General features: G+C 27.2%; 1 pseudogene across 1 annotated transcript; it reads left to right on the plus strand.

Moving 5' to 3' along the window:
* The first annotated feature begins 1,031 nt into the window (after nt 1–1,031).
* On the plus strand, nt 1,032–19,125 carry LOC145960177 (uncharacterized; annotated as a pseudogene). Its single transcript, XR_014435270.1, has 20 exons — nt 1,032–2,112; nt 3,550–3,691; nt 4,245–4,338; nt 4,477–5,301; nt 5,543–6,987; nt 7,960–8,064; nt 8,252–8,451; nt 8,717–9,190; nt 9,412–9,758; nt 10,674–10,818; nt 11,849–12,046; nt 13,506–13,644; nt 14,199–14,292; nt 14,431–14,769; nt 14,958–15,269; nt 15,499–16,934; nt 17,174–17,278; nt 17,466–17,683; nt 18,009–18,482; nt 18,709–19,125. The product of XR_014435270.1 is annotated as an uncharacterized LOC145960177 (transcript).
* The last annotated feature ends 180 nt before the right edge of the window (nt 19,126–19,305 follow it).

Genomic DNA, 19,305 nt, shown 5'->3' on the forward strand with positions numbered 1-19,305 from the left:
TAAAATTTTAATTATTAAAAAATATCACATCTGTTTTTATAATTGTAAATAACGTAATATAATGACATATTTAATTTGTGTTTTTGAGTAATCGAAGCGAAACCTAATGATTGTGATTATACGTATATATAAATATATATATATATATATATATATATATATATATATATATATATATATATATATATATGTATATATATATGTATAAACAATATTTTTTTCAATATGAAAATATTATTAATTTTTGACATTATATATGATACCGATAATTACAAACTGATTGTAAAATTTATGAGAGAAAGAGGAAATATATAATATTATAGGTTATTCAATGCAAATAATGATAATAATAGCACGTACAATTAATTATATTATTTAATTTAATTGTATATGTGCTACTGTAAAATTATACTTATTTATACTTATTTAAACGGCGTTACGTATCGCTTGATTCAAACTGCATTATGAGAATGTACAGAAAACGCATAAACCACTTTCTTTAAATCCATTTTTATTTTTCTTATAATCAGAATATCATTTTATACAGTAAACGTGTCCCTAGGCCAAAGAGAAGATACTCAGAAATAAATTAATATAAAAAGTTTAATATATAAAATTCAAATTTAACAATTATATATACATATAATTATTTTTATTAATAGAACTATTTTTGTTTTATACATATATAACCTTTTTGACAAACGATTTTTAAAGATTTTAATTATGTTTGGAATAACACCAAGTATTTCCGTAGAGAAAAATAAATTACTACGGAATGCAGCTAATAAGACGTCATGGCCAGAGTCCGGATCTTCTTGTCGTTTTCCCCACTCCAAGTGCATGCTAGCGGCCGCGAAAAGCGGTACCGTCTATGCCGGTCTAATGATGGTAGCAAAGAGGGCACCGTCGCGTAGAAAAAAAAATATATATATTAATAGAATATAGAATATATGTTTATTTAATATTATACATAATATATAAAATAATATAATATAATAATATATATATATATAATATAAAGTAAAAAATAATATAATAAATTATTATATTTTCTTTTTCTACGCGACGGTGCCCTCTTTGCTACCATCACTAGACCGGCATAGACCGTACTGCTTTTCGCGACGCTCGGCCGCACTTGGAGCATGCACTTGGAGTGAGGAAAACGGCACCAAAATCCGGTCTCTGAGTCATGGCAACACATGATCAGATTGATCATTCGAAGTCAGTTACTATTGTGATCGTTAGCCTAAACACGCTACGGCGTTACTTATCGTTTGATTCAAACTGCATTATATGAATATCACAAAAAATTATGCACAAAGAGTGGATTTATATACCGATTTTTACTCACCTATAATGGATTTTGGAAAGCATACGTAGTAGCACAATTGTAGTAACACAATCGTACGAACTAATTGTCATAATTATATATTTAATAAAATATATAGCAAATATTGAAGTGAATTCGATTACACGCTGCGTGAGCTTGAATATGGCTGAAAATTACAAGATCTATAATTCTATAACTTTTTTGATCGTTTGTAATTTGATAGTGGTTATCTTTTTATTGATTGCTTTTCTATTATAATATTAATGAAAGAGGAAAACTGATAATAATTATATTCCTGTATTCGCGATACAATCCAATGAATATGTACTATTTTGCATTGTCATTTGTTCTCCTAAAAAAAGAAATAGAAATTATTTACTTACTAAGAATTCTCTAATTTAATCTTAAGATATATATTGTGATCGTAAACATAAAAAGAATCTAAAAACATAATATTAGAACATAATAACTTGCGATTCGTTGAAACTGAATTTTAAAGAATTTATCGAAAATATATGTATATATGTGAATTAATATCAATTCGATTGACACATCAGAATTAGTAGAGTGAGAAAAACAATAAATTGAGGATTGAACGAAAACCGATTGAGTGCAAACGTTTACGAAAAATGCAAATTATGTTTGGAACAATTCTATGTGTATTATTGAAAGGTTTAGTACTGACAAAGGCAAATACCACGTTTATGCGGACAGATTATACCACTTCAAACAGCGTCCAGAAAGAAAGTGTTGCCATGTGTCCGAATTTAAATTCTACGCAGGTAAGAGTAATTTTTCGCTTGATTAAGAAACAATTGAATGTTATTGTAGTTAGTAGTGTAACTAAAAATGAATGATAGTAAATTATATATTCTATCTATATAATAAGATAAGATAAAATAAAACAATTCAATATAAGAGAATAAAGTATGTACGATGTTGTAAAAACAAGATGGATAAAGTTTCGGAATTTTGTTTACAAATGGATGTTATATAGTAGATTAAATTTAATTAAAACGGTATTTTAAAATTTGACTGTATTATTCTCTCTCTCTCTCTCTCTCTCTCTCTATATATATATATATATATATATATATATATAATTATTATTTCTAAAAATAACAATTTTTAAAATTAATGAAGTTTTCTGTCTACTATCTGCTACATTAATATATATAATAATATATTAATATATATATACGATGACACTTCAATAGATTTTTATGTTATTTTTCTTCAAATTCTAAAATTTCATTATTTTTCTATATATTTATGATATTTATAATATTTGCTGATTTATAGTAAGATTTATACTAACGTAGATTTTATTTTAATAAATTAATTTAGAAAGTTAGCATCACTTCTTTGTGTTAAGTTTAATTATATTATACTAAATATGGAGATTAAAAATCTGTTTAATAAAAAAATTATTCATTAAACATTCTTCAAATTGTATCTATTAACGTTAATATTTCGATCGACAATACATTCAATAACAATCGCTAGAATTTATATTAATTTTCATTATACATATATGCATTTATATACAATTATACGCACATATTCTTATCGAGGCATTATCGGTTTATACTATCATTTCCAGGATTTGTTTCTGTTAAAAATATAACGACATTCGAGAAAAAACTTGACAAGGTTATAAATAAAAGATTTTACATAATCCTATGACTAATATTTAATAACTGTAAAGAAACAATATTTTTAACCTTTTTATTCTTGCAGTACAAACATTAATAAAACTTTAATAATATCGGCAAATTTTTAAAAAGAAATTTGAGTTACGGTAAAAGTGGAGAAGAGTTAACTAACCTATCATGAGAAAGAATCAAATCGTTAGACAAAATTGTTTTAATAATTGCAAGAAGCTACACTTTCGCTTGTTAAAAGCTGTTATGAATCTTCATTGACTCTTGTTAACTTATTGATTGATTTTCTTTTTGATATGAGTTATGTTTGATATACAAGATGCCTTAAAAAATAATAAATAAAAAATAGATTTTACGATATTAATAAAACTACATCACATTTAATATATATCATTAGGAATGGTATATATCAAACTGGTATTATTAAGAAAACAAAAAACGAATAGCAATTTTTCGCTTAATTTTATAATTTATATAATTTATCATTATAAGCAGCAGAAATAACCACTTCAACGATATTCACTTAATTCTTTTCGTATGTTATATTTTATGAAGGATATTTCAATGTCTGAGAAAAGTGATCATCATATACTAAATTTCAAATCTGACCGGAGTCATTCTGATAGTACTGTGAGAAATAAGCGAGAAGTCGATGAAGTTACACTCGAAAATATTTCTATCATCCCAGAAACAATCGGTAAGTTGCAAAAAATGCATAAAACATTAATAAAAAATCTACGAAAAAGTGTAAATATAATTTAAATTCAAGAGAGAGTGGAAATCAAATCTAAAAATATCTTCCAGTAGTGAGAAGAATATAAATTCTATTCCATCCAAAAAAAAATAGAAAAGCATAATATAAACATAACATTGTACATAAAAATTTTCATGATTTAAGATAAAGTCAATTTTATTAATTTGCTACTTTGTTTTGAAGCAATCGCAAATATTGTACTTCTGATTTCTTAAGCTATAGGAATTTATCGAAAAATACTTGTCATCTTATTAAAAGTTATTTATTCGTTTTTGCCATGGATTAACGATTACTTTTCTAAATCTTAAATAACGCAAAATATTCTTATATTATTTTTTTAAAGATCTATACTGTGCTAATTTCCATATTTTGTAGTTTACATTTATTTTTTCTCTTTCCTTTATTTTCACATTAAATTGTTCTTTCTGATTTACTGAGATAATCCACTTAATCTTATATATAATTATGTTAATATGTACGATCTTAAAATCTCTAGAAAGCAGTTTGAATAAGCCAACATCTCTCAGAGCATTTGTACAATTCGACAGACAATTCATAAAAAAAGTAAACGACATTTTTGTGACATTGAGGTAAAGAATCTAAATTCTCAGTTTGTATTCTTTCATTTTTCTCTCTTTTCCTAAATTCAACGATTTAAATATATCAAAATGTTAATTCTGTTATAATTTTATTAAATGTAAAAAGACTGAAATGTTATTCTTTTATAGATGGAATCAACCTAACTTTACCGATGAAGTAATACAAGGGTACACGTTGCAGTGTTTTATTATCGAGGACTTAAAAGAGATTCAAATCTGCGAGAACAATATCACAACTACAACACTATCACAACTACATGGAATCAACGTGTACAATCTAACATCTGACACGACATATAATTTTCGAGTACGTGCGTATACTAAAATTGTTGCTGGTCCTTACACGGATTTAATCAATGTGTCGACTACATATGAAAATCCAATACCTATATTATTACTCGCAACGACTGCAGGCATGCAAATATGGGACGTGGATTTAAACCTTACTTATTTCTTATCGTCAACGTACGTATACTGATAAAAAAAAATAGTTATAATTATCATAAATTATTTTTAACACTAACTATATAGTGAAAGTTATTATTATTATGCACAAGTTTATTATTATCAACATTATAGCAGTAATAACTATAAAATTAGAAATCTCAACTATAATTTTTTTACTCTACAATTATAGTTGACTCCTTTTTTCAGATCAGTAGTAAATTTCGCTTATTCGATACAAGAAAATAAAATTTATTGGAGTACCTCGGAAAGAGACCTAATGGCAATAAAGATTTATGAAAATAATACCACAAAAATAGCTACACTTGATTATATTCTAGGTGCTCTCTGCATTGACTGGGTAGCAAGAAATTTATATTGGACCTATGAAGAGTCAGACTACTGTTACATTGTAAAGTTCGACTTAACAATGTGGGATAATGGCATAATTAAATTTGATAAGATTTTAAAATTTGATAGTTGCTATATAAATATATTACCGTCTATAGGGTACGTTTACTACCGTTCGCCTGAAAAAATAATTTTCCATTAAAGATTTAAGCAAATTTGTAATTTTTCTATAATTTTACGAGGTTTTATCATTAAGATCAAAAGTAAAAAAAAATAATAATTTATTATATAATTACAAGAATTTCGAATTTTCACTACATACAAGTTTTTGTTTTTGTTAAAATAATGTTTTATAATGAGTAAAATAATTATATATTTAAAATAATTATAAATTTTTTAGAATTTTCTATTTCGATATTAACACATCGAATGGATATAATGATTTGGTGCAATATGATCTCGATGGAAAAAATAAGCAAATTGTTCACACAAAATTATACTCTTGCCTATCTCGTCAGACAAAGAAACGTCTTAATTTTATATATAGTGTTAATATGAATAATGAGGAGCCGTTAGTTTACTGGATAAGTTCTGATTTCATAACTGTTACAGACCTTAATGTTTCTATGTGCAATATGATTTTACACAAGAAAAACATAAGTGATAACATCGATTTCCAATATATGACGATTGACAAAACAAACATGTACCTTTTAGTATTTAAAGAGAGTCAAAATACTCAACATATCTACGTTCTGAAAAAGAAATATGCAAGTCTCAGCGTAATTGCAAACGAATATGTTGAAAAGATAACAACAAAGACAGATGTAAAAATCTTTAGTTACATTCACGCCTTGGATAAATCTTTGCAACCATATCCTTCAATGAGATGTCTAACACCTGACGAAAATGTTTATAATTTTGAGAATGTGACTGCAACGACAAACAGCATCATTGTAAATCTTCCGGAGCCGGTTGTAAAGAGTGGATGCAAAAAATATAATTTACCAACTACTATATATACTATTACCGTAAGCCTTTTTTTGTCCTGCTTAGACAACAATCTCAACAAGTCTGAGAAATTCAATGTGCAGACGTACGAGCGATATTACGAGATTCAGAACTTAACACCATTTACAGAGTACAAGTTGAAGTTTACTTTAAGCAATTTTTACTTTAATCAATTATCAATAAATCCATTGGATTCGAATGTGATACCAATAAAAACTAATTCAGGCAAGCTTAATGCACCAGAAAACATAAGTGTTCTAGCTTTGACGCCTACTATAGCAGTAGTTTATTGGATGCCACCCAAAAAAGTGAACTGCGTGGCCGTGACCTACGAAGTGCATTGGAAGTCAGTTACATTAGTGAACGGCACGCAACAAAAGAGCAAACAATTTATCAATGTGCCGAAACGTGTGGCAGACGGCAGATTTTTCACAAAGATTAACTTGTCGCTACCAGTACAAGATTATTTGATATACGTGCGTGTGTATCCATTTAATTTCAGTGATTTCTACAACGAGAGTTTAAGCAAGATCGATATATATTCAGAACCAAACAATATTACTTTGAGCAGGGTCGACACAAAAAGCATGGACATTTCATGGATCTCAAACATTAATCTGACGATCTTTTCGACACTAGAGTACAAAGATATTGCAGCAGAAAAGTGGCAAACAATGAATTATATTAAAATGAATTATAACAAAGAAGTAATATACCATGTGGAAGATTTACAATCGGGAACTTTATACGAGTTTCGTTTGATATTGAGATACTTCGAATATGAGGAAAATTATACATGGCCGGCTGATGAAAGATTTATTTTTTCAACACTTGGTAAGCAAACGAAAATACTCATACAGCACAATAAGGTTGCAGACATATTAAAGAATAATTTAATTGAAACAATGCAATATTGCAAATCGATTGCGAAACTCTGCTGAGTCATTGTTATAAGATTGTAATGAAATTAAGATGTCCGCTTTTTGGAATGAAATATTGTAGCAATATTATAGTGTAATACATTGGAAAGAATGCAATGTTATTGCAACCATTTAATAATATTACGTATAAAATATTTTTATTTTCGATGGATAAATATCTTGGAAACTTATAATTAAATTAAAAAGCTTGATATAAATAGAAGTTTCCAATATCTAAGATAATCATGTCTAAGATAATACATTGCAAAATTATATCTAAACATAATCATATAACATAAAATACTATATTTTTATACAAAATTACTTTAAACTCTTATTTACGAATCACTTTTCTTATTTTAAATGTTCTATATACTCTTATAATGGGTACTTTGTATACTTTAATAAAAAAAATAGCAATGCTTATCTTTAGCTTAGAATTATATTTACTCGACTGATATCATTTCTGTGTCATTAATTCGTTTGACTTTTGCAAAAAAGTAAAATTCATCGCATATATACAAATATAAAAAAATATATTATTACATTATTTTTATAGATAAATTAAAGAGTATTATAATTTTCCAATGTTTCCAAAATATAAATACCATATTGCTAATAACTAATTGATACGTTGATAATTTATATTTCTACAATGTTTGCGTAATGTTGCATTGCAATTTGTAATATTGCAATATTGTTGCAAAGTAGTTGTAACATTCTGTGCTGCATAGATAGATTATAATATTATGTATTAATGCTTTAAGATATGAATAAGCCTAAAATTTAAAAAAGTTAAATTTTTTTAATAGAGTTACAAGTAAAAATAAATTTGTAAAAACATACACACAGGAAGATATTAAAATTATATTTTTGCTTAATATAGATATTTCGGACACTCCTGGAATAATAGCGAAAAAATATTACTTATTATTGATGTTAGGTTTTATCGTTATAGTTACTATAATCTGCCTCTGCTACTTTTATTGTTGTAAGTATATTTGATGTAGGTATCAACTTGAATTGTAGATTATACATATATGAATATCTGATATAATATCTAAAAATTTAATGAAAATAGAAATTTACTTATATAAAATTAAACGAATAAATTTACTAAAAAAAGAAAAATTTTATAATACATATTATTATATAATTAAGTCGAAATTTTATAACAGTGTATCGTCAACGCAGAAGTAATAATGAACAATGTGATGTAGAATTGGAGATTCTACAAGAAGGACCTTACCGAAACACTGAATTCAATACGATTTACAATCAAATGTTACATTATAATCCGGATGAATGTGCGATAACTAAAATCGCACGCAAACAAATTACATTTACAAATCTTATTGGTAGCGGTGCATTCGGAATGGTAAAAATTAATTTTTTCAAGCAATGTTTCAAATTAATTTCTGGATCAACAAAACAGATATGTATTTCCTAATAAAGATATAAATCACATAAATTTTTATAATATATTATAAGTAATATAAAATTTAGATGAGACAACAAACATTCACTTTATTATATATTTTCGTTGAATTATTCAATATAAAGTAAAATATAATATTACTTGACTTTACACTATACATTTTCTAATGAAGTACGCATGTAAATTTATGTGAAATATTTCGCAGGTGTTTCAAGGAAAGGTGAAGAACTTAGAAAGATCGGACACAGAGATATCCGTTGCAATAAAAACGCTTCGTAAAGATGCTTCTTCCCATGAGAAAAAGAAATTGTTAAACGAAGCCAAACTTATGAATAATTTTCGACACGAACATATATTAAGATTGTTGGCCGTTTGTTTAGATGGGGATTCTCCGTTACTAGTGTTGGAACTGATGGAAACTGGTGATCTGTTAAAATATTTGAGAGATTGTCGATATTTGGAAGCGTCAGATTCGCATGCTCTGCGTTTACAGGATTTGCTCGCCATGTGCGAAGATGTTGCGCGAGGTTGTTGCTACTTGGAAGAGTTGCGTTTCGTGCATAGAGATCTAGCGTGTCGCAATTGTTTAGTATCTTCGAGAAATCGAGAGAATCGTGTCATCAAAATTGGAGATTTTGGACTAGCTAGAGATATCTACAAGGATGATTATTATCGCGTGGTATAAATACAATTATTAAAAAAAATTAAAAAATGAAATCTTTTGAAAATACTTTCCATTTTTTTATCATAATAGTATCGTGCATTGTTTCTTCAAATAATATGGAATATAATTAGTATTTATTTATATATAGCAAGAGATAACGTTATTCATTTTGCACATATTGTAAAAATGAAAAACTTGAAGCAGAAAATTAAATTTTTGTTAAAATCATGTTTTAGAAAGGAGAAGGTTTGCTTCCTGTTCGCTGGATGGCACCCGAATCTTTGATGATCAAAATATTTAGTTCTCAAAGCGATGTTTGGTCATTTGGTGTTTTAATGTGGGAAATTACATCGTTGGGTGAGCAACCTTATACTGCCAAGGCTAATGAAGAAGTGATAAATTATGTACGTGCTGGAGGCAGGTTGCCGATGTCTCTTAACTGTCCGTCAGCATTGTACCAGTTGATGCTACGTTGCTGGAGTACAGCGGATGCTAGACCAAATTTCGAATTTTGTCTGAAAAATATTATAGCATTAAGAAAGAACATGGAAGATGCCTTACTGAGTCCAGTCGATACTATTTAGCCGATATAATTAAATTATAATGTTTCTCTTCTTTTCCGAACGATTCAATAAATCTTAATGTAGAAAAAATATTTCTAGAATATTTCTAAATTGATTCTGTTATTTTCAGGTTTAATCTTAATATTAGATTTATCAATGAAGATAAAAGAAATTTTTTAATCTTACCTTCCATAAAATTTTAATTATTAAAAAATATCACATCCGTTTTTATAATTGTAAATAACGTAATATAATGACATATTTAATTTGTGTTTTTGAGTAATCGAAGCGAAACCTAATAATTGTGATTATATGTATATATAAATATATATAAATATGTATATATATATATATATATATATATATATATATATATATATATATGTATATATATATGTATAAACAATATTTTTTTCAATATGAAAATATTATTAATTTTTGACATTATATATGACCGATAATTACAAACTGATTGTAAAATTTATGAGAGAAAGAGGAAATATATAATATTATACGTTATTCAATGCAAATAATGATAATAATAGCACGTACAATTAATTATATTATTTATTTTAATTGTATATGTGCTACTGTAAATTTATACTTATTTATACTTATTTAAACGGCGTTACGTATCGCTTGATTCAAACTGCATTATGAGAATGTACAGAAAACGCATAAACCACTTTCTTTAAATCCATTTTTATTTTTCTTATAATCAGAATATCATTTTATACAGTAAACGTGTCCCTAGGCCAAAGAGAAGATACTCAGAAATAAATTAATATAAAAAGTTTAATATATAAAATTCAAATTAAACAATTATATATACATATAATTATTTTTATTAATAGAACTATTTTTGTTTTATACATATATAACCTTTTTGACAAACGATTTTTAAAGATTTTAATTATGTTTGGAATAACACCAAGTATTTCCGTAGAGAAAAATAAATTACTACGGAATGCAGCTAATAAGACGTCATGGCCAGAGTCCGGATCTTCTTGTCGTTTTCCCCACTCCAAGTGCATGCTAGCGGCCGCGAAAAGCAGTACCGTCTATGCCGGTCTAATGATGGTAGCAAAGAGGGCACCGTAGCGTAGAAAAAAAAATATATATATTAATAGAATATAGAATATATGTTTATTTAATATTATACATAATATATAAAATAATATAATAAAATAATATATATATATATATAATATAAAGTAAAAAATAATATAATAAATTATTATATTTTCTTTTTCTACGCGACGGTGCCCTCTTTGCTACCATCACTAGACCGGCATAGACCGTACTGCTTTTCGCGACGCTCGGCCGCACTTGGAGCATGCACTTGGAGTGAGGAAAACGGCACCAAAATCCGGTCTCTGAGTCATGGCAACACATGATCAGATTGATCATTCGAAGTCAGTTACTATTGTGATCGTTAGCCTAAACACGCTACCGCGTTACTTATCGTTTGATTCAAACTGCATTATATGAATATCACAAAAAATTATGCACAAAGAGTGGATTTATATACCGATTTTTACTCACCTATAATGGATTTTGAAAAGCATACGTAGTAGCACAATTGTAGTAACACAATCGTACGAACTAATTGTCATAATTATATATTTAATAAAATATATAGCAAATATTGAAGTGAATTCGATTACACGCTGCGTGAGCTTGAATAAGGCTGAAAATGTTACAAGATCTATAATTCTATAACTTTTTTGATCGTTTGTAATTTGATAGTGGTTATCTTTTTATTGATTGCTTTTCTATTATAATATTAATGAAAGAGGAAAACTGATAATAATTATATTCCTGTATTCGCGATACAATCCAATGAATATGTACTATTTTGCATTGTCATTTGTTCTCCTAAAAAAAGAAATAGAAATTATTTACTTACTAAGAATTCTCTAATTTAATCTTAAGATATATATTGTGATCGTAAACATAAAAAGAATCTAAAAACATAATATTAGAACATAATAACTTGCGATTCGTTGAAACTGAATTTTAAAGAATTTATCGAAAATATATGTATATATGTGAATTAATATCAATTCGATTGACACATCAGAATTAGTAGAGTGAGAAAAACAATTAATTGAGGATTGAACGAAAACCGATTGAGTGCAAACGTTTACGAAAAATGCAAATTATGTTTGGAACAATTCTATGTGTATTATTGAAAGGTTTAGTACTGACAAAGGCAACTACCACGTTTATGCGGACAGATTATACCACTTCAAACAGCGTCCAGAAAGAAAGTGTTGCCATGTGTCCGAATTTAAATTCTACGCAGGTAAGAGTAATTTTTCGCTTGATTAACAAACAATTGAATGTTATTGTAGTTAGTAGTGTAACTAAAAATGAATGATAGTAAATTATATATTCTATCTATATAATAAGATAAGATAAAATAAAACAATTCAATATAAGAGAATAAAGTATGTACGATGTTGTAAAAACAAGATGGATAAAGTTTCGGAATTTTGTTTACAAATGGATGTTATATAGTAGATTAAATTTAATTAAAACGGTATTTTAAAATTTGACTGTATTATTCTCTCTCTCTCTCTCTCTCTCTCTCTCTATATATATATATATATATATATATATATATATATATATATATATATATATATAATTATTATTTCTAAAAATAACAATTTTTAAAATTAATGAAGTTTTCTGTCTACTATCTGCTACATTAATATATATAATAATATATTAATATATATATACGATGACACTTCAATAGATTTTTGTTATTTTTCTTCAAATTCTAAAATTTCATTATTTTTCTATATATTTATGATATTTATAATATTTGCTGATTTATAGTAAGATTTATACTAACGTAGATTTTATTTTAATAAATTAATTTAGAAAGTTAGCATCACTTCTTTGTGTTAAGTTTAATTATATTATACTAAATATGGAGATTAAAAATCTGTTTAATAAAAAAATTATTCATTAAACATTCTTCAAATTGTATCTATTAACGTTAATATTTCGATCGACAATACATTCAATAACAATCGCTAGAATTTATATTAATTTTCATTATACATATATGCATTTATATACAATTATACGCACATATTCTTATCGAGGCATTATCGGTTTATACTATCATTTCCAGGATTTGTTTCTGTTAAAAATATAACGACATTCGAGAAAAAACTTGACAAGGTTATAAATAAAAGATTTTACATAATCCTATGACTAATATTTAATAACTGTAAAGAAACAATATTTTTAACCTTTTTATTCTTGCAGTACAAACATTAATAAAACTTCAATAATATCGGCAAATTTTTAAAAAGAAATTTGAGTTACGGTAAAAGTGGAGAAGAGTTAACTAACCTATCATGAGAAAGAATCAAATCGTTAGACAAAATTGTTTTAATAATTGCAAGAAGCTACACTTTCGCTTGTTAAAAGCTGTTATGAATCTTCATTGACTCTTGTTAACTTATTGATTGATTTTCTTTTTGATATGAGTTATGTTTGATATACAAGATGCCTTAAAAAATAATAAATAAAAAATAGATTTTACGATATTAATAAAACTACATCACATTTAATATATATCATTAAGAATGGTATATATCAAACTGGTATTATTAAGAAAACAAAAAACGAATAGCAATTTTTCGCTTAATTTTATAATTTATATAATTTATCATTATAAGCAGCAGAAACAACCACTTCAACGATATTCACTTAATTCTTTTCGTATGTTATATTTTATGAAGGATATTTCAATGTGCGAGAAAAGTGATCATATTCTAAATTTCAAATCTGACCGGAGTCATTCTGATAGTACTGTGAGAAATAAGCGAGAAGTCGATGAAGTTACACTCGCAAATATTTCGATCATCCCAGAAACAATCGGTAAGTTGCAAAAAATGCATAAAACATTAATAAAAAATCTACGAAAAAGTGTATATATAATTTAAATTCAAGAGAGAGTGGAAATCAAATCTAAAAATATCTTCCAGTAGTGAGAAGAATATAAATTCTATTCCATCCAAAAAAAAAATAGAAAAGCATAATATAAACATAACATTGTACATAAAAATTTTCATGATTTAAGATAAAGTCAATTTTATTAATTTGCTACTTTGTTTTTAAGCAATTGCAAATATTGTACTTCTGATTTCTTAAGCTATAGGAATTTATCGAAAAATACTTGTCATCTTATTAAAAGTTATTTATTCGTTTTTGCCATGGATTAACGATTACTTTTCTAAATTTTAAATGACGCAAATAATTCTTATATTATTTTTTTAAAGATCATTACCGTGCTAATTTCCATATTTTGTAGTTTTCATTTATTTTTTCTCTTTCCTTTATTTTCACATTAAATTGTTCTTTCTCATTTACTGAGATAATCCACTTAATCTTATATATAATTATGTTAATATGTACGATCTTAAAATCTCTAGAAAGCAGTTTGAACAAGCCAACATCTCTCAGAGCATTTGTACAATTCAACAGTCAATTCATAGAAAAAGTAAACGACATTTTTGTGACATTGAGGTAAAGAATCTAAATTCTCAGTTTGTATTCTTTCATTTTTCTCTCTTTTCTTAAATTCAACGACATAAATATATCAAAATGTTAATTCTGTTATAATTTTACTAAATATAAAAAGACTGAAATGTTATTCTTTTATAGATGGAACCAACCTAACTTTACCGATGAAATAATACAAGGGTACACGGTGCAGTGTTTTTTCATCGAGGACTTAAAGGAGATTCAAATCTGCGACGATAAAAATATCACAACTACAAAATTGGAGCACACGGTGCACAATCTAACATTTAACACAACATATTATTTTCGAGTACGTGCGCATACTAAAATTGTTGCTGGTCCTTACACTGATTTAATCAATGTGTCGACTACACATGAAAATCCAGTACCTAAATTATTACTCAAAACGTATCGAGGTTTCCTAATATGGGACGTGGATTTAAACATTACTAATTGCGTAATGCCGATTGCTGATAGAAGGTACGTATACTGATAAAATAAAATAGTTATAATTAGCATAAATTATTTTTAGCACTAACTATAAAGTTAAAGTTATTATTATTATGCACAAGTTTATTATTATCAACATTATAGCAGTAATAACTATAAAATTAGAAATCTCAACTATAATTTTTTACTATACAATTATAGTTGACTCCTTTTTTCAGATCAGTAAAACATGTCGCTTATTCGATACAAGAACATAGAATTTATTGGAGTAACGAAACAGATCTAATAACATTGAAGATTAATGAAAATAAATTCTCAAATATAGCTAGATTGTATTATTCTGTAGAAGATCTCTGCATTGACTGGGTAGCAAGAAATCTATATTTGACCTTTTCAACGTTAGGCTACTCTTATATTGTAAAGTTCGACTTAGCAAAAATGTGGGAAAATGGCCCACAAAGAAATAAATTTCATGTGATTTCCAAAGTACAAATTGCTAATCACCATTTAAGTGTATCACCGTCTATGGGGTACGTTTACTACCGTTCACCTGAAATAATAATTTTCCATTAAAGATTTATATGCAAATTTGTAATTTTTATATAATTTTACGTGGTTTTATAATTAAGATCATATAAGTGAAAAAAAAATAATAAGTTATTATATAATTATAAGAATTTCGAATTTTTATTACATATAATTTTCTGTTTTTGTAAAAATAATGTTTTATAATGTGTAAAATAATTATGTATTTTTTAGAATTTTATATCGCGTGTCACACAGATGGAATAATGAAGATGTAATATTGATGAAATATTACCTCGATGGAAAAAGTGAGCAAATTGTTCAGATAAATTCATCCATTTGTTTAAGTCCTTATAATCTTTCTGATAGTTATGCAATTGATAACACGAATAATGAGGAGCCGTTAATTTACTGGTTATGTAAGGATCGCATATTTGTGACAGACATTAACGTTTCTATGTCCAATACGATTTTACACAATCAAAACATAAGTGATAACATAAACTTCAGAACTATAACGATTGACAAAACAAACATTTACATTTTAGCATATAATAATTTGTCTCAACATATACTCTACGTTTTGAAAAAGAAATATGCAAGTCTCAGGAGCGTCTCAAATGCATACAAATATGTTGAAAAGATAATAATAGGCTTAAGTGAAAATATGATTGAGAAAATTTACTCTTCTGATAGATCTTTACAACCATATCCTCCAATGAGATGTCTGACACCTAACGAAAAAGTTTATAATTTTGAGAATGTGACTGCAACGGCAAACAGCATCATTGTAAATCTTCCGGAGCCGGTTGCAAAGAGTGGATGCAAAAAATATAATTTACCAACTACTATATATACTATCTTCGTAAGCTGTTTAGACAACAACTTCAACAAGTCTGAGAAATTCAATGTGCAGACGTACGAGCGATATTACGAGATTCAGAACTTAACACCATTTACAGAGTACAAGTTGAAGTTTACTTTAAGCAATTTTTACTTTGATCAATTATCGATAAATCCATTGGATTCGAATGTGATACCGATAATAACTAATTCGGGCAAGCTTAATGCACCAGAAAACATAAGTGTTTTAGCTTTGACGCCTACTATAGCAGTAGTTTATTGGATGCCACCCAAGAAAGTGAACTGCGTGGCCGTGACCTACGAAGTGCATTGGAAGACAGTTACATTAGTGAACGGCACGCAACAAAAGAGCAAACAATTTATCAATGTGCCGAAACGTGTGGCAGACGGCAGGTTTTTCACAAAGATTAACTTGTCGCTACCAGTACAAGATTATTTGATATACATGCGTGTGTATCCAGTTAATTTCAGCGATTTCTACAACGAGAGATTAAGCAAAATCGTTCACATATACTCAGAACCAAACAATATTACTTTAAGCGAGGTCGACATAAATAGCATGGACATTTCATGGATCTCAAACATCAATCTGACAGTCTTTTCTACACTAGAGTACAAAGATGTTGCAACAGAAGAGTGGCAAATAACGAATTATATTAAAATGAATTATAACAATGAAGCAATATACCATATCGGAAATTTACAAGCGAGAACTTTATACAAGTTTCGCTTGATATTGAGATATCCCGAATATGAGGAAAATTTTACATGGCCGGCTGATGAAAGATTTATTTTTTCAACACTTGGTAAGCAAACGAAGGTATAATGTTGCATTGCAATTTGTGATGTTGCAATATTGTTGCAAAGTAGTTGTAACATTCTGTGCTGCATAGATATATTATAATATTATGTACTAATATTTTTAGATATGAATAGGTCTAAAATTTAAAAAAGTTAAATTTTTCTAATAAAGTTACAAGTAAAAATAAATTTGTAAAAACATACACACAGGAAGATATTAAAATTATATTTTTGCTTAATATAGATATTTCGGACACTCCTGGAATAATAGCGAAAAAATATTACTTATTATTGATGTTAGGTTTTATCGTTATAGTTACTATAATCTGCCTCTGCTACTTTTATTGTTGTAAGTATATTTGATGTAGGTATCAACTTGAATTGTAGATTATACATATATGTATATCTGATATAATATCTAAAAATTTACCGAAAATAGTAATTTACTTATATAAAAGTAAACGAATAAATTTACTAGAAAACGAAAAATTTTATAATACATATTATTATATAATAAAGTCGAAATTTTATAACAGTGTATCGTCAACGCAGAAGTAATAATGAACAATTTTTGTCTTCAACAATGACCGATATAGAATTGGAGATTCTACATGAAGTATCTTGCCAATACACTCAATTCAATTCGATTTACAGTCCTATGTTACATTATAATCCGGATGAATGTGCGATAACTAAAATCGCACGTAAACAAATTACATTTACAAAACTTATTGGTAGCGGTGCATTCGGAATGGTAAAAATTAATTTTTTCAAGCAATGTTTCAAATTAATTTCTGGATCAACAAAACAGATATGTATTTCCTAATAAAGATATAAATTACGTAAATTTTTATAATATATTATAAGTAATATAAAATTTAGATGAGACAACAAACATGCACTTTATTATATATTTTTCGTTGAATTATTTAATATAAAGTAAAATATAATATTACTTGACATTACTCTCTATACATTTAATATAAAGTAAAATATACATTTAATATAATATTACTTGACATTACACTATACATTTTCCAATAAAGTACGCATGTAAATTTGTGTGAAATATTTCGCAGGTGTTTCAAGGAAAGGTGAAGAACTTAGAAAAATCGGGCACAGAGATATCCATTGCAATAAAAACGCTTCGGAAAGATGCTTCTTCCCATGAGAAAAAGAAATTGTTAAAGGAAGCCATGCTTATGAGTCATTTTCGAAACAAACATATATTAAGATTGTTGGCCGTTTGTTTAGATGGAGATTCTCCGTTACTAGTGTTGGAACTGATGGAAACTGGTGATCTGTTAAAATATTTGAGAGATTGTCGAAATTTGGAAGCGTCAGATTCGCATGCTCTGCGTTTGCAGGATTTGCTCGCCATGTGCGAAGATGTTGCGCGAGGTTGTTGCTACTTGGAAGAGTTGCGTTTCGTACATAGAGATCTAGCATGTCGCAATTGTTTAGTATCTTCGATAAATCGCGAGAATCGTGTCATCAAAATTGGAGATTTTGGACTAGCTAGAGATATCTACAAGGATGATTATTATCGCGTGGTATAAATACAATTATTAAAAAGAATTAAAAAATGAATTCTTTTGAAAATACTTCCCATTTTTTTATCATATTAGTATCGTGCATTGTTTCTTGAAGTAATATAGAATATAAATAGTATTTATTTATATATAGCAAGAGATAAATGAACGTTTTTCATTTTGCACATATTGTAAAAATGAACAACTTGAACCAGAAAATTAAATTTTTATTAAAATCATGTTTTAGGAAGGAGAAGATTTGCTTCCTGTTCGCTGGATGGCACCCGAATCTTTGATGATCAAAATATTTAGTTCTCAAAGCGATGTTTGGTCATTTGGTGTTTTAATGTGGGAAATTACATCGTTGGGTGAGCAACCTTATATTGCCAAGGCTAATGAAGAAGTGATAAATTATGTACGTGCTGGAGGCAGGTTGCCGATGTCTCTTAACTGTCCGTCAGCATTGTACCAATTGATGCTACGTTGCTGGAGTACAGCGGATGCTAGACCAAATTTCGATTTTTGTCTGAAAAATATTATAGCATTAAGAAAGAACATAGAAGATACCTTACTGAGTCCAGTCGATATTATTTAGCCGATATAATTAAATTAATGTTTCTCTTTTTTTCCGAGCGATTCAATAAATCATAATGTAGAAAAAGTATTTTTAGAATATTTCTAAATTGTTTTTGTTATTTTCAGGTTTAATCTTAATATTAGATTTATCAATGAAGATGAAAAAAATTTTTTAATCTTTCCTTCCATAAAATTTTGATTTTATTAGAAAATATCACATCCGTTTTCATAATTGTACGGAATATAATAACATATTTAATTTGTGTTT

The sequence above is a fragment of the Camponotus vicinus genome, unplaced genomic scaffold (assembly GCF_025532165.1).
Source record: "Camponotus vicinus isolate PSW18456_S1 unplaced genomic scaffold, iyCamVici1.0 SCAF_10, whole genome shotgun sequence".
In the NCBI taxonomy this organism is placed as follows: domain Eukaryota; kingdom Metazoa; phylum Arthropoda; class Insecta; order Hymenoptera; family Formicidae; genus Camponotus; species Camponotus vicinus.